General features: G+C 43.3%; 1 pseudogene; it reads right to left on the bottom strand.

The window, feature by feature from the left end:
• Positions 1 to 2,061: 2,061 nt before the first annotated feature.
• LOC126076444 (retinol dehydrogenase 16-like) lies at positions 2,062 to 14,221 on the bottom strand (annotated as a pseudogene).
• Positions 14,222 to 16,295: the final 2,074 nt, after the last annotated feature.

The raw sequence follows: 16,295 nt of genomic DNA, 5'->3' as shown, positions 1-16,295 counted from the left end.
AGTTCCGCAAAAATCTAAAAATAGAGCTACCATATGACCCAGCAATTCCACTCAGAGGTATATGCCCAAACCAAATTTGTTGCCGTCAAGTCCATTCCAATTCACAGTGACCCTATGGGACACAGTAGAACTGCCCCATAGGGTTTCTAAGGAGCAGCTGGTATATTCTAACTGCTGACCTTTTGGTTAGCAGGCAAACACCTAACAACTGCACCACCAGGGCTCCAGGTATATACCCAGAAGACTTGAAAGCAGAGACTCAAGCAGATGCTTGTACATCAGTGTTCATTGCAGCACTATTCACAATAGCCAGAAGATGGAAACAACTAACCTAAATGCCCCTTAAAGGGTGAATAGGTAAACAAAATGTGGTACATACACACAATGGAATACTACTCAGCCAGTAAGAGAAACAAAGTCTTGACACATGCTACAATAGGGATGGAGCTTGAAGACATTATGCTGAGTGAAATAAGTCAATCACAAAAAGACAAATATTGTATGACCTCACTTATATAAAAAGATAAGAACAGGCAAATGTACAGGGACCAAAGTTTATTAGTGGTTATCAGGGGCAGGAGGGAGGGGGAAAAGGGGCTTATTGCTTTTGGAGTACTGAGTTTTGATTATAATGATGGAAAAAATCTCATTGATTAAGGGCATGATCACACAGTCAATTAATGTAATTGATATCAATAAATTACACACTTGTAAAGAGTTGAATTGGCAAAAGCTGTGTGAGCGATATATGTACAACAATGACAAAAAAAGAAAGACTATGAAAGAACGAACTCTAGGCGCTGAAGAAGATGTCCAACTAGCAATTCAAAGAGACAAAACCGGCAAGCAGGTTCCTTACCAGATCTGAAGACACTTCAGGCAGAAGGTGACATTACGGCTGCTTCTCTTTGCTACCCAGTCTTATACCACTTTAGCTGATTTACCCTCTGCCACAACTATGCTTATTGACTTTCAGTACCCTGAATGCCTGAGCCCTTCCCTATCTCTTTCTCTTGCTTCCACACAGATGTCTTTCCCTCTTTACCTATCTGCTCAGGTTACAGCTCAATTCTTTTGTGAAGACTTCCTTGTCCCCTGCTCCAAGGGAAGGTAAGTCAGGCCCTCATTGATGCCTTGGAGAACCTGGTTTATACTTACCTGTACTTATTCAACTTATGTTTTCTGTATTTATTCTATAGCCATTATAGATTTTCCCCCCACAAAACTGGGTTCAGATTCTGGCTTGACTTCACACTTGATCATGCAGAATCTCATTTAACTCACAGGGTTTCTGTGAGGAGTAAGCATAGTGCTTGGCACAGAACTTTTCCTTTAATAAACCTTTTAATGTTCACTCTTCCCTTGTAAGAAACATCGGTCAGGTTTAGTGACTTAAGACGTCTTCTCCATATTCTTTAATAATAGACCCCTATCACTCTTATAGGAGCCCTAGTGGCGTAGTGGTTAATAACTCGGGCTGCTAAACAAATGGTCAGCAGTTTGAACCCACCAGTTGCTCCTTGGAAACCCTATGGGGCAGTTCTACTCTGTCCTATAGGATCTCTATGAGTCGAGATCAACTCGACGACAACGAGTTTGGTTTTTTTTTTAATCATTCTCATTTGGGATATGCTTTTATATATATATATATATATACACTATAAAACAAAAAAAAAAGTCAGAATTGACTCAATGGCAACAGGTTTGTTTTTATCACTCTCATATGGGATATGCTTTATATATATATATATATATATATATATATATATATATATATATATATCCCACACACACACACAAAAAAAACCAAACCCATTGCACTGAGCCAATTCTGACTCATAGCAGCCCTATAGGGGATATATATCTTACAGTAACATTTGATAGGGATGATGATAAAAACAAATATAAGTTCTAAAATCTTCCGATTCCCTAATGGATTATCTTATATATTTGCAAGATAAGGACACTCCAATTGCAAATCCTCTTAGTTAAGATGGCACCATTAAGGCTGGAACCCAGGCCCATCATTCAGAAACACATCTAGCCATGGTAAAGTCCTCCTCAGTAGGAAAATGCTTTCCTCAGGCTGTCAGAAAAAGCTTCTATACCATACTTAGAAATGCAGTAGCCACCACCAAACATGGATATTCTCCCAGCTGGACTAGAAACATTGTGTACTCTTCCACTGGCCTTTGTGATCAGGAGAGGTAAGCTCAGTGTCACCCCAATGAGCCCAACCAAGTCTGCATTCAGGATCATTAAGAAATCATCTTTGGTCAGCCAATCATTGGGGACACAAGGCACACAGATGGTAACATCGTTCGCCAAACCCCAGAGGCCTGGTAGAAACAAAGAATATTAATTAGAAATGGGAAGATAATTTTATAATCATTTCAGTGTGGAAACTGCATTTTAGTGAGTGAGATAAATAATAATCAATAAACCTAATAAATAGGTAAATTATACAGTAAGTTAGAAGGTGACATACAGCAATAGAAAAAAAATGTAGGGTGAGCAGGGTTGGGGTGTTGGACACCATGTTGAGTGAGGGTCAGGGTAAGCTTTATGGAGAAGTTGAGAATCAAGCAAAGGCTAAGAAGGAGGAGTTGGTCAAAGGAATATCTGGAGAGGATAGTTCTAAGTGAAAAAAAATTCCTGTAGGCTATACCCTAAGGCAGAAACATGCCTATCGTGCTAGGGGAGCAGCAAGAAAGACAGTACATCTCAGGTAGAATGCTTGAGTTAGGGACTAGTAGGAGAATTGGTCAGGGAGTGGATGAGTACCAGATCACACAACACCTTATAGGCCATTTTACTGAGTTTAGTTTTATTTCAGGTGAAATGGTAAACCATTGAAGGTTTTAGGTAGTGTAGTTTTTTTTTTTAGTGACATAATCTGACTTATTTTATAAAAGGTGCTCTCTGTGTGTTATGTTGAGAATAGACTGAAGGTAGACAAGGGTAGAAGCAAGAGCCCCTGCAGCAGAGGTGGTAAGAAGTACTCAATTCTGTATAAATGGTAAAAGTAGACAGTACGGTTTCTTGGTGTATTGAACAAGGTGAGGGAGAGAAAAGGGGTAGTTAAGAATGACTTTGTTGAAATGAATAACAGAATGGCGTTACCATTAACTGAGATGGGAACGGTTTGGAGACAGGCAAAGATCACGTGTTCAATGCCATAAGGCTAAATTTGAGACAACTCCCAGATATTCAAGTGCAAATGTTGAGGAGGATATTCGAAATTTCAACCTGGAGTTTAGGAGAGAGGGATGGGCTAGAGATACAAGCGACAATACACATTATGTCCATGAGTTGAGCTCTGGAGCCACCCCCAACTCATGGTGACCCCATGATACTAACTGCTGCCCAGTCCTGTGCCATCCCCACGAGCAGTTGCAGATCAGACCTACATTGCCCACTTTCATTTTTTAGAACTTTGAGGGGAGTACATAGGACAAGAAGGTAGCATCCGGTATAATTTATGCCCTGAATCAATAGTCCAACTGAAGCCATTCCCATTACAGAAATGTTTATTCTCAAAAAGAAAAGAGCAAGATCTGGTGTTGTGGCTGTGCCAGCCAAAACCCATACAGGAGATGTTCACTGGCTCTTAAATGCCTATCTTAGTCATCTAGTGCTGTTATAACAGGGATACCACAAGTGAATGGCTTTAACGAAGAGAAATTTGTTCTCTCACATTTTAGGAAGCTAAAAGTTCAAATTCAGGGTGCCAGCTCTAGGGGAAGGCTTTCCCACTCTGTCAGTTTTGGGGGGAGGGCCTTGTCATCAATCTTCCCCTGATCTAGGAGTATCTCAGGGTAAAGACCCTGGGTCCAAAAGACGTAGTCTGTTCCTGGTGTTGCATTCTTGGTGGTGTGAAGTCCCCATGTCTCTCTGCTCACTTCTCTCTTTTATATCTCAAAAGAGATTGACTTAATACACAACCTAATCTTGTAAATTTAGTCCTGCCTCATTAACATAACTGCCTCTAAACCTGCCTCATTAACATCATAGAGATAGGATTTACAACATATAGGAAAATCACATCAGGTGACAAAATGGTGGACAATCACACAATACTGGGAATCATGGCCTAGCTAAATTGACATGCATTTTGGGGGGACACAGTTCAATCCATAACATTCCACACTTTGGCCAAAAAAAATTCATGTCTTTGCCACACATAAAATACGTTTACCCCATCGTATCTTAGCAAATGTCTTAAGTCAACACCAAGTTCAAAATCCAAAAATTCCTCTTCATCTGTGAAATCAAGAATATAAGTTATCTGCTTCTAAAGTACAATGATAGAACAGGCACAAGCTAGACATTTCCATTACAAATGGGAGAAATTGGAGGGAAGGAAGGGATAACAGACACCAAGCAATTCAGCAGAACACATTAAATTAGTTCTCAAGGCTTGAAAATAATTCTCTGTTCTCTCAGACCATTTAGGAAATGGCACTGCCCTCCAGACTCTGGGTGTTGGCCACAGTCTCTGGATACCGCCTGGAGGTCCCTCAGCCCTGAGCTTCAGCTCCACTTTCTAATCCCACTGGACTAGCATCATTGATCCCTCAAATTTGGACGGCCACCTTCTCCTAGTCCATCTGAGTGATAACTCCACCCTTTGAGACCCCAGAGGTCATTGCCCTACCCTTCAAGACTGAGGCAGCTCTGTTTCCTGTGTTCCTTATCTCTTTAGCTTCTGTTTCCTGGTTCCTTGGCCTCTCAGCCCTTTGGGCCTCACTGCCTGTGTCTTCCCTTCTGGGGCAAGTGTTCCATAGCTCTTTAGCTCCACCAATAAGTGCCTGAAGGCACCACACTTTGCCAGTCAGCTTCAACGAGAAGGCACTTAGCTCTCTTGCTGCATGGATCAGAAAGCCTAGCTCCACTGATAACTGCTCAGAGACACCCCATTCCACCAGGAAGCCTCTAGCACAAAAGGCTCTCAGCTCTCTTGCTTTATGAGTCAGCTCGAGTGCTGTCTCACACTGGTCTCCTTGTTCTGCTGCTGCTTCTGTGCTGTCTCCAGTATAATAAAAAAAAAAAAAAGTATAATAGCTCTCCTCATTTCCTTCTCAGTCCTCACCAGAATTGTCTTTGATATCCATAATTCCACCAACAGTCTGTTCAAGGCAATCCAGGCTTTTACTATTAGGCACTTTAAAACTCTTCCAGCCTCTATCCATTCACAGTTTCAAAACAGCTTTCACATTTTGGGTATCTGCCAGAGAAGCACCCTACTCCTGGTACCAAATTCTGTCTTAGGCTGGGTTGTCTAGAGAGGCAAAATCAGTAAAGTGTATAAATATATGTAGATAAAGAGACATTTATATCCAGGCAATGGCTCATGGAATTGTAGAAGCTGGAAAATTCCAAGTCCATGGTCAGGATAGAGGCCTCTCCTGATTTGTGTAACCACAGAGGCTGGTGAACCCAAAATCTACAGGTCAGACAGCAGGGCTCTTCTCACAGGCTGTGAAGATTGATGAGTCCCAAGATTGGCAGACAAGATGGCAGGTAAGCTGCTACCTCAAAGTTCCAGGACCTGGAGGTCAGACAAACAGGAGCCAACTGCAGGATCCAGAGCAAGCAAAAGCCTGCGTGTGAGCCTTGCCATAAAGTCCACTTATATTCGAAGCGGGCCACACCCCCAAGGAAACTGCCTTTCAACCGATTGGCTACTCACAGCAGATTCTATCATGGAGGTGATCACATATCAAATCTCATCATGGACGTAATCACATCATCATACAACTGCCAAACTACAATATAACTGCCAAACCACTGAGAATCATGGCCTAGCCAAGTTTACACACATTTTGAGGGGACACAATTCAATCCATAAAAGTGCTCAATGTCATGCCAGTATGTGTATGTGTGTGTATATATATATATGTGTGTGTGTGTGTGTGTGTGTGTGTGTGTGTCTTTTAACTTGATGCTGTAGGAAGTAAAAGCAAAGACAAAAAAGCCTGCTGCCATTTTGTTGATTCTGACACATGGCACCTCCACGTGTTACAGAGTAGAACTGCTTCGTGGGGTTTTCTTGGCTGTAGTATTAATGGAAACAGTTCAAGAGTCCTTTCTTCTGAAGCACAGGAATAAATGGTATGGGGGCGGGAGGGGGAAATAAAGTGCTAATTATTAGAACCGAAATTACAAACAAAAGGAGTTACAAAAGAATGTGTACCCGTAGTTGTCACGGAAGGCTTCGTGGAAGGGTTGGCTTTTAAAGGAAAGGCTCAGATTCAGAGAGGAGAAAGGACAGAAATGGTGATCATGGGAAACAGCTGACATCAGCCAACTTCAAACACATCAGGATTTAGCTCCTGGAGTGTAAGATTTCTTTCTGAAACGATGGAGAGGTGGAGGCTCTTCAATCTTTTCTTAAAACGTGTATTTGTATCAATAAGATCCAAGCCATTTTTTCATTTTAGTTCCTTTCTTACAGGAGAGGGAAGGAAAAATGAAATCATGTGGTCCAACATCGACATTTTGCAGGAAGCACAGTGCCTGGGGCCTAAAGGATTTTCAGGTATCTACAGAAATGCTTGAGGCATGAAAAAGCCTGTATTCACCACAGAGTATGAAAACAAAGTGGCAAAATAAAACAGTTGTCGAAATAAGATTATAAAAAATCAACTTCATTCATCGTTCATTTTTCTGTGAACAACTTGGGGGTTAAAATTTTTCATGTCAAAACAAATTCCTGAATATTCGTAATGATTCCTGCGGTGTCATAGCCAATCACAAATTAAAATGAATTATGGGTAGCTCTGAAAGTTAGTTTAATTTTTAACTTTATATTTAACTAAAACTTTATTTTATTTTTTTTTAATCTGACAGGTGGTACTAGGCCTCCACACTAAGCCTGCAGGGTAGTTCAGGCCTCAGTAATTTCTAAAGTAACTATGAAACTCAAAACAAAAATTTTAACCAGTTTTCTTGTCATGAACTTAAATTAGAAAATGGTGCTGCTCTCAGCAACTGGAAAAAAAGCACTGTTTGCAAAAGCCCTGAAAGGAAGACATTTAACTTTCTCAAAACAAAAAGAAAAAATGCCTTCTACAAAAATTATGATGAAGTGTTGTCCTCCTCCAGTAGCGCAGGGACTGGAGACATTGGAAAAGGGAGGATTACAGAGTTGGGCAGAGAAAATTAATTCTCCATTTCCTTTTCAGAACTGGGAGTGGGAGGGATATTCTAGGAAGGAAAATGCAAGATAACTAGAAAGTGAATTACAAAGAAAGTAGCAGTTCCTTCAGTGGATGGCGCAGCACACAGGGTTGGGTAGGCGGCAGGCCTTTCCTTGTGTCCTGCTCTGGCCTTTACTGTAGCCTCTCTCTTGGCTATTTCCTCTCCTTACTTCTGAGCTCTTGCCCAGAGTGCATTCAGGCCTCAGCCAGATTGGTGCAAGTAAGCAAGAGAATAAACACCTACAATTACTAGTCTACAGGGTACTCAACTGCAGCTGACCCTGATGGGTGCCCCCCACCCCGTTATAGTCTCCAAATGGTCTGCTCTGGAGCTTCTTCTAGAAAACTTGGAAATCTGTCTGCTCCCTTGCTAGGATTCAGGGAGTCCTCTCTGCTACTTCCCTGGCTTCCTCAGAAACTCTTGACCAGGACCTATAAGAGGAAACAACACCCAGAAAAACACCGCTCAGGTCTTTGTGATCAGAGTTTGGGTATAACTTGATCTCACTTGTGTTTCTAAAAGGTGCTTGATCATAAACTTCACCTGTGGGTACTTAACTGCACAATAAAGATATTCCTAGGCCCCTCCCTAGATGCAGTCGATCTTTCTGGTTGCCATCATTTGGCAAGTTTGGGAAAGACAGGTTTATACTGGTCCCAGGAAAAGACATATATAAAATGAAATGTAGTCAATGTAATGACATCCTGTATTAATGGAACCAGCTTTTTTTCACTCTGAATTTTCAGAGGCCACTGCACCTGGAGAATTAGAGGTGTTCTACACCATAGTCATCTGTTTCCATTCTCTTTGCCTTCTTAGCCTTCATTCTATCTTTCACCCAGGTACATACACTTTACCTGTTAAACCTATTTCCCTACTGTCACTATACCTACTTCTACCTTTCACCCAGGTACAAACATATCCCACAAAACCTAAATTTTTCAGGACAGTCCCAATTATAAACATTTATTCACTTACCCCATGAATACTACTGGATTTGTCAGTTCTCATGTAATGAAAACACCACCCCAATATATTCAACAATCTGACCCCTAAGACTTTGCATCTGGCAAATTCTCTGGACATTCTAAAACACTGAAGGCAAGACAGCAATCTGAAGGACAGGATCCCTTGGCCATATCTCTGTCCCCCACGAGCTCCTTCACTTTCTAGGTGGCTACAGCGATGCTCTTTGTCTGGGTGACAGACAGGATCACAGTCTCCAGCCTGTCTCATGTCTGGCCCCTCAGGTGCTCAGCCCCATGCCTGCTCCGTCAGACACGCAGCCAGCACCCTCAAGCTCTGCAGGTCCAGCTGCCTGGCCAGCAGTTTCCCGAAGCCCGAGTCACAGCCCGTGATAAAGACATACTTCTCTCGGCTCACCACCTGCCTCTCCTGGTACCAGTGCAACAGGTAGCACAGGTCCATGAGGCCCACCAGGTAGAGCCGCATGAGAAAAAAGAAAAAGTCTTCTAGATTCACACAGCTAGAGGTTAAATTGTTTTGACTGTAATCAGCTCCTCCTTTAATATACCCATTTTAGTTACCATGACTCCTGTGAAATATTAACTTTCAATAATAATGACCTTATGTATATCAGTTGACTGAGCAATTCTCAGAATTTGTACAATAAAAGATGGAACATCTCTCTGATCTTATTAACATAAATAGTTTCACCTCTCCCTAGGTGATGCAAAAGTTAATGCACTCAGCTGCTAACGGAAAGACTGGAGGTTCAAGTCCACCCAGAGGCCTCTCAGAAGAAAGGTTTGGCAATCTACTTCCGAAAAATCAGCCATTGAAAACCCTATGGAGCACAATTCTATTCTGATACACGTGGGGTTGCCATGAGTTAGAATCAACTCGATGGCAACTAGTTTTACCTGTCCCAAAAAGAACTTAGTTAAAACCCAGTTTGTTAAACCCTCGTTCAGAATCCAGGAGTTGGGTGGGATTTTCATACTACACAGTACCAGCAGGTCTGACCTTACTCATAAACTTGCAAAACCTAACATCTGCAGGGATATTGGTATATAGAGAAAGAAGTTTGGCATTCCAACCAACCAAGCAGTGAGTGTGGTGGTGGACAGCAGTCAGGGCATGCACGGGTCAAATTCTTCTCTCCTTGAGTTAAAAGCTTGTTTATACCTTGGCAATCTGTGGGAAAACATTGAGAGAAAATATATTAGCACACGACTATGGAAGCAAGCAATAGAGAACACCATGAAACAGTAATTTTTTTTTCTCTTAACAATGGGAGGGTCATGATTTTCCCTTAGGCACCAGTCCTGATTGCTGGTGGTAGCCACTGAGGATTGTGTGAGAGGGAGCACCATGCAGAACTGAGCACGGGCTCTTGTGCAAGATGACTGGTTTGTAATCCTGCCTTTTCCAGTGCCTGTTTGGATGAGTTCTCAATCTCTCTCACCTCAGTATCCTCATCTATAAAAAGGTCATAATAATAATCCATCTCTCATGGGGATATTGTACAAATAAACTGAATGCTTCATACAGAGCTAATCAGATTCAAGGGAAAAGAAGGTCTGCCATGAGCAAGGGAGCAAGGAGGAGCAGGAAGCGAGCCTGGATCCTGCCTGGCACACAGTAGATGCTCAAGAAGGTTTTGTTAAACTAATGAATGTGCCTTCTCTGCTCTGACAGTATTGAGGACAAATTTACAGCCTTCAAATTCTTTGTCTCCATAGCTCTTCTTCACCTCTGGGAACATTTGTATATTCAGGGCAAAGGATGGGAGTTTTGGTGTTTTCTTGCTCTGTGGTAGCAACATGAACACCCAAAGGACAAGCTCCCTTCTGAAACACAAGACAGGAAACTATTAAGCAAGGAAACAGTGTGTGTCTGTATGAAAATCCTATCCCATCCTATCAAAGGCAAAGCAGCATTAAGTCAGGGAAGAATGAAAGTATAAACCCCACGGCAGCTGGAGAAGAGGTCCAAGGTCAACACAAATGAGCAAGTTATTATTTTGAGTCATATGAAATTAAGGAGTCCCTGGGTGGCACAATGAAGCCTTAGTGGTGCAGTGGTTAAGGACTCTGCTGCTAACCAAAAGGCCAGCAGTTCAAATCCACCAGCTGCTCCTTGGGAAACCTACAGGGCAGCTCTACTCTGTCCTATAGGGTTGCTCTGAGTCGGAATCAACTTGACAGCAACTAACAACATGTGACGTTGCCATTTTGGTAAGTCACAAACAGTTGCATATGGACAATTTCATACGATTCAAACCAAGAGACTCAGTTCCTTGAGTACATCTCAAGATGCTTCAGGCAGAGGGAGGCATTACTGCTGCCTCTCTTTCCAGTCCAGCTTCATGTCCCTCTCACTGATCCAGCTACTTGGAAGCCATGCTGAGCAACACTTAGTTCCCTGGAAACTTGAGTCCTTTCATACCCATCTGTGCCTTTGCACAGGCTGTTCTCTCTGCCCAGATCTCCCTTCCCCTCCTTACTTGCCTTCCTTGACCCTGTGCCTCAAAGTAGAACTAGTCACCCCTTATTTATGTTTCTCTTGCACTTAGTAAACTCCTCATGGATTCAGTGGATATTTGTTACACAGCCGAGAGCCAGGGCTTTGCAAGGTTCTCAACAGTCCCCGTCTATATAGAGATCACTGCAATGACTCCTATAGCACTTTTTCTCCTGGTCTGGTCTCCTGGCCTGCCTGTCCACTTCCCAGGCCGTGAGGTAACATGCTTTCACCTCAATCCCCAAAAGGCATACTGGTTTAGACTAAAGTTGCCTCATAACCTGCCTAGAAAAACAATCAGTTGGGAGTAACCCTAACTACACAACCAGAGAAATGTTTGTAAAATTTTTCACAATGAAGTTTTGGGAATAATGTTCCTGAAGTTGCATGTTCAAGTGCCTCAGATCTTAACTTTTCCTGCTGTCTAATACCTGACAGATGGTGATTATACTGCACATCCATGTGTATCAGAGTTCTGCTGTGTTAACAACAACAAAAAAAAGAAAACAGTTGCCATCAAGTCAACTCCAACTCCTGGTCATCCCATGTGTGTCAGAGTAGAACTGCATCCCATAGGGCTTTCAATGGCTACAATTGTTTGGAAGTGGGTATCCAGGCCTTTCTTCCAAAATGCCTCTGTGCAGACTCGATTAGCAGTAAGCAAGTGCTTTAAGTGTTTTTTTATTATTATTATTGTACTTTAGATGAAGGTTTACAGAGCGAACTAGCTTCTCATTAAACAGTACCCATATTGTTTTATGACATTAGTTAACCACACCACGACATGTCAACACTCTCCGCTCTCAACCTTAGGTTTCCTATTACCAGCTTTCCTGTCCCCTCCTGCCTTCTAGTCCTTGCCCCAGGGCTGGTGTGCCCCCCTAGCCTCATTTTGTTTTATGGGCCTGTCTAATCTTTGGCTACGTGGGGAACCTCAGGAGTGACTTCATTACTGAGCTGAAAGGGTAGCCAGAGGCCCTACTCTCAGGGTTTCTCCAGTCTCTGTCAGGCCAGCAAGTCTGGTCTTTCCTTTTTTGAGTTAGAATTTTGTTCTACATTTTTCTGTAGCTCTTTTCAGGACCATCTATTGTGATCCCTGTTGGAGCAGTCAGTGGTGGTAGCCAGGCACCGTCTAGTTGTACCGGACTCAGTCTGGTGGAGGTCATGGTAGATGTGGTCCATTAGTCCTTTGGACTAATCTTTCCCTTGTATCTTTAGTTTTCTTCATACTTCCTTGCTTCTGAAGGGGTGAGACCAGTGGAGTATCGGCTGCTCACAGGCTTTTAAGACCCCAGACACTATTCACCAAAATAGAACGTAGAATATTTTCTTTGTAAACTGTGTTATACCAGTTGAGCTAGATGTTCCCTGAGACTACCGTTCCCACAGCCCTCAGCTCAGCAGTTTGGTCCCTTAGGGAATTTGGAAGTATCTATGGAGCTTCCATGACCTTGCCCTGTACAAGTTATGCTGGCTTCCCCAGTATTGTGTACTGTCTTATCCTTCACCAAAGTTACCACTTATCTATTGTCTATTTAGTGTTTTTCCATCCCCACCTCTCCCCACCCTCGTAATCATCAAAGATTGTTTCTTTTTGTGTGTAAACTTTTATATGAGTTTTACAGTAGTGGTCTCATACAATATTTGTCCTTTTGTGATTGGCTTATTTCACTCAGCATAATACCCTCCAGATTCACCCATGTTGTGAGATGCTTCACAGATTCATCATTGTTCTTTATCGTTGTATAATACTCCATTGTGTGTATGTACCACAGTTTGTTTATCCATTCATCTGCTGATGGGCATCTAGGTAGTTTCCATCTTTTTGCTATTGTGAACAATGCTGCAATGAACATGGGTGTGCATATGTCTATTAGTGTGACAGCTCTTGTTTCTCTAGGATATATTTCTAGGAATGGGATTGCAGGATCATGTGGTATTTCTATTTCTAGCTTTCTAAGGAAGCGTCATACCGTCTTCCAAAATGGTTGTATCATTTTGCATTCCCACCAGCAATGCATAAGAGTTCTGATCTCCCCACAACCTCTCCGACATTTTTAATTTCTTTTTTGGATTCGTGCCAGTAATGCTGGGGTGAAATGGTATCTCACCTTTGTTTTTTTTTGCATTTCTCTAACGACTAGTGATCGAAGCGCATTAACTGTTAATTCCACCCAAGGAATTCTAGCTTTAACTAGGGTGATCATATAATGTATTGTACAAATTACTCTTCTGTGTCCTTCTCTGGCCCATTAGGTGAAGCCTCTCCCTGGAGATTTCTGTCCTCACCCTTCAGAGCATTTACCTAGGGTGCCAGCCAGCACTGAGGCCTGTGCCAGGTTGGTGCAAGGCTAAAGAAGACTAAAGACCTACAGTGACAAATCCAGGGGATGGATGTATAAAAATCCCATCTTGGAGCTCAACTGCAGCTGGACCTGGTAGTGGCTCCCTACTTTACACCTCCAAACGGCCTGCTTTAGAGTTTCTTCCAGGAAACCACAACTTTGGCTTCTCCCTAGATAGGCTCAAAAGTGTCAGAGGGCTAGTTGCCTGGCTCACCTCAGAGTGTTTCCATGGCTGCTGGGCTGCAAACCATTCGCAGAAATACACTGCTTATGCCCCAGGGATCACTTGCTCTCATCTCACTGGTGTTTCCCAAATATGCCTGATCACAAGACTCACCTGGGTCACTGGTTGAACAGTAACATTTCCCAGGCCCCTAAGTTCTTATGATCATGAAAGTTTGGGAAGGACTAGTTTAGACTGCCCTCAAGAAGTGCATATAAAATGAGATGTGGGCAGCATAGTTGCATCCTATTTTAGAGGATGTATTAGTAAACAAGATTCTTCCTGAAAGGAGTAAGAAAAGGTGCTTCTGAACTTATCTTTTTGGCTAAGTCAGCATATCTGTACCCTGGATTTTCCCTGGGCAAGGTCCCTGCAGAGTTTGATTTCTGCACCATTTCTCTTCCTCACTGCCTTTGCCTACCAGTCCTTTATTCCACCTTGCAGCCAGTTACATACACATGAATTACATACAACCGGGATTTTTTTACAGCAGGCTAGACCTCTGTGTCCTCCTAAATACCTTTGTATTTGTCAGTCCTGGTGCAATGAAAACACTTCCCCCAATACATGCTCCACTTCAATTCTTAAACTTTGCACGTGGCACATTTTCTGGTAATTCTAAGACATTGAGGAAAAGCAGCCTATCTGAAGAACAGACCCCCACCCATAACCATTCCTCTGCCCCCACACACTCCTTTACCCGCTGGGTGGCTGCAGCAGTGCTCTGTGTCACACTCACACGTATCCAGGGTCACTGTCTCCTGTCTGACATCTGGCTCCTCAGCTGCTCCACCCCTTGCTCTGTCAGACACGCAGCCAGCACCCTCAAGCCTCATAGGTCCAGCTGCCTGGGCAGCAGGTTCCTGAAGCCTGAGTCACAGCCCGTGATAAAGACATACTTGTCTCGGAGGTGGCTCACCACCTGCCTCTCCCAGTACCAGTGCAGAAGGTAGTAAAGGCCCATGAAGCCCACCAGATGATGAGAGCCGATGGATGGGAAAAAAAAAGTAATTGCATATGTGTGTGCCATACACTGAAAACACACACACGCTTTGCACCTCCTTCCATTGAGAAATTTCACACACAGCAGTTTGGATTCCACCATTTCATCTTCAGTCTAAACCTTAGTTCTCCCCCCCGCCCCCCCGCCACAGTCCATCTTGGGAAAAGCAGTTTTCCACTGAACAAGAGCTCCAGTCATCAGAAACTCTTTTCAACTAACTCTGTTGACACTAGGCCCAAGGCTGCTCCATAATGGCTGGTGTCTGGTGGACATTTGGAAAATGAATCACAACCATGTGATCGAGGGGTTCATGGCTGGCAGAGGAGACAGATGGGTCAGTGGTTAATCACTATGCAGGAAGCCCTCACTATATGGATCCTCTTAGGCCCTTGGGCTTGGAAAACCAGACCTGTGGCTCAGAAGGAAACTGTACTGTGTGGCATCTATCTCACTGTGGGCAGGGTCTGTGACTTTTCTCTATTCCCTAGAAGCTGGCCCAAGGTCGGGCATATAGGTGTACAACAAATACTTGTTGAAGAAATACAGAATGTATGGTCTCTAGAGGATCAGTAAAGAAGTTACTTAATCTCCCTTGGTACAGTGAGTCAAGGAAGGACTCAAAAAGGAGTTGAGCTGGAAACTAAAAAGTAGATAGATAAGGAGAGGATGGGTATTCTGGGCAGAGAGAACAGCCTGCAGAAAGACACAGTGGGTTTAAAAGGACTCAAGTGTCCAGGGAACCGAGAGCCACTCAGCATGGCTGCAGCGAAGAATTGGTCTCTCAGAATACCATGAGACTGGGATAGAAAGAGGAAGCACTCTTGACTTCCTCTGCCTGATCATCTTCACATCTGGTAAGGAAACTCACTTGTATCTTGTGTTTTTGAGTTGTACCCTGGACACCTGATTCGGCTGCCCTAGAGTTTGTTGTTGCTGTTGTTAGCAGCTGTCAAGTCAATTCCAACTCATGGCAACCCTATGCGTGCAGAGTAGAACTGCTGCACAGGGTTTTCAGGGTTGTGACCTTTAGGAAGCAAATTGCCAGGCCTGTCTTCCAAGTTGCCTATGGGTGGGTTGGAACAGTCAGTCTTTTGGCTAGCAGTCCAGCACATAACTGTTGACACCACCCAGGGATTCCCTTGGGTTTACTCTTTCACGTCTTCCCAAAGTACTTTGCCTTGGGCGTCTTTAGGAGGAGGAAGCGTTGTTCACGGGCACATACTGTTCCTGGTTCATACTCTCCTGTCTTGTGTTTCAGAAGGGGGCTACAACCTTTTGATGGCTATCATAGAACCAGGCAACTTCGAAACAGGTCTCCTAACCCCTGACAACATACAGGATGTGCTTAAGGAAATCTGGAGCCAAGCGTCCCTAGAGACGAAGGAGAGCTACAAAGACTAGTACTTTGAAAACTGTAAGTTCCCTCTTCAATACCCACAGATCAACCAAAAAAAAAAAAAAAACCAGTTGCTCTCTAGTGGAGTCGCGTTAACTCAACTTCAGCTCATGGCAACCCCACATGTGTCAGAGTAGAACTGTGCTCCATGGGGTTTTCAGTGGCTGATTTTTCGGAAGTAGATTGCCACGCCTTTCTTCCAAGGTGCCTCTGGGTGGCCTTGAACCTCCAATTTTTCAGTTAGTAGCCTAGCGTGTTAACCATTTGCACTACTCAGGGACTCCACCCACAGACCAGGGATGACAAATTCATAAATTCAGTCTGTACTCCTTAAGTACCTCCTCTGTGCCAGGCACAGTTCCAGGCTCCCTTGCTGCTGCTCCCTCCTGCCTTGCTCAGGCCTCCTTTCCCCTGAACCTCAGCATGTACTCAGTATACATAAGCTCAGTGCCAAGCACTATTCTAAGACCTTTATAAAAATTAAATCAGTTAATCTTCACATCTGTGAAGTGGGGAATGTTATCATCTCCTTCTACCGTTAAAAAAAAAAAGTTGAATTACTTGGCTAAGGTTACCCAGCTCATCAGTGGCAAAGCCAAGGACCAATCCCTGGCAGTTTCACTATAGAGCTGTGCTCTC

The sequence above is a fragment of the Elephas maximus genome, chromosome 4 (assembly GCF_024166365.1).
Source record: "Elephas maximus indicus isolate mEleMax1 chromosome 4, mEleMax1 primary haplotype, whole genome shotgun sequence".
NCBI lineage: Eukaryota > Metazoa > Chordata > Mammalia > Proboscidea > Elephantidae > Elephas > Elephas maximus.
Note: the sequence above shows the minus strand (reverse complement) of the source record. Positions and strands in the feature narration are given on the sequence as shown.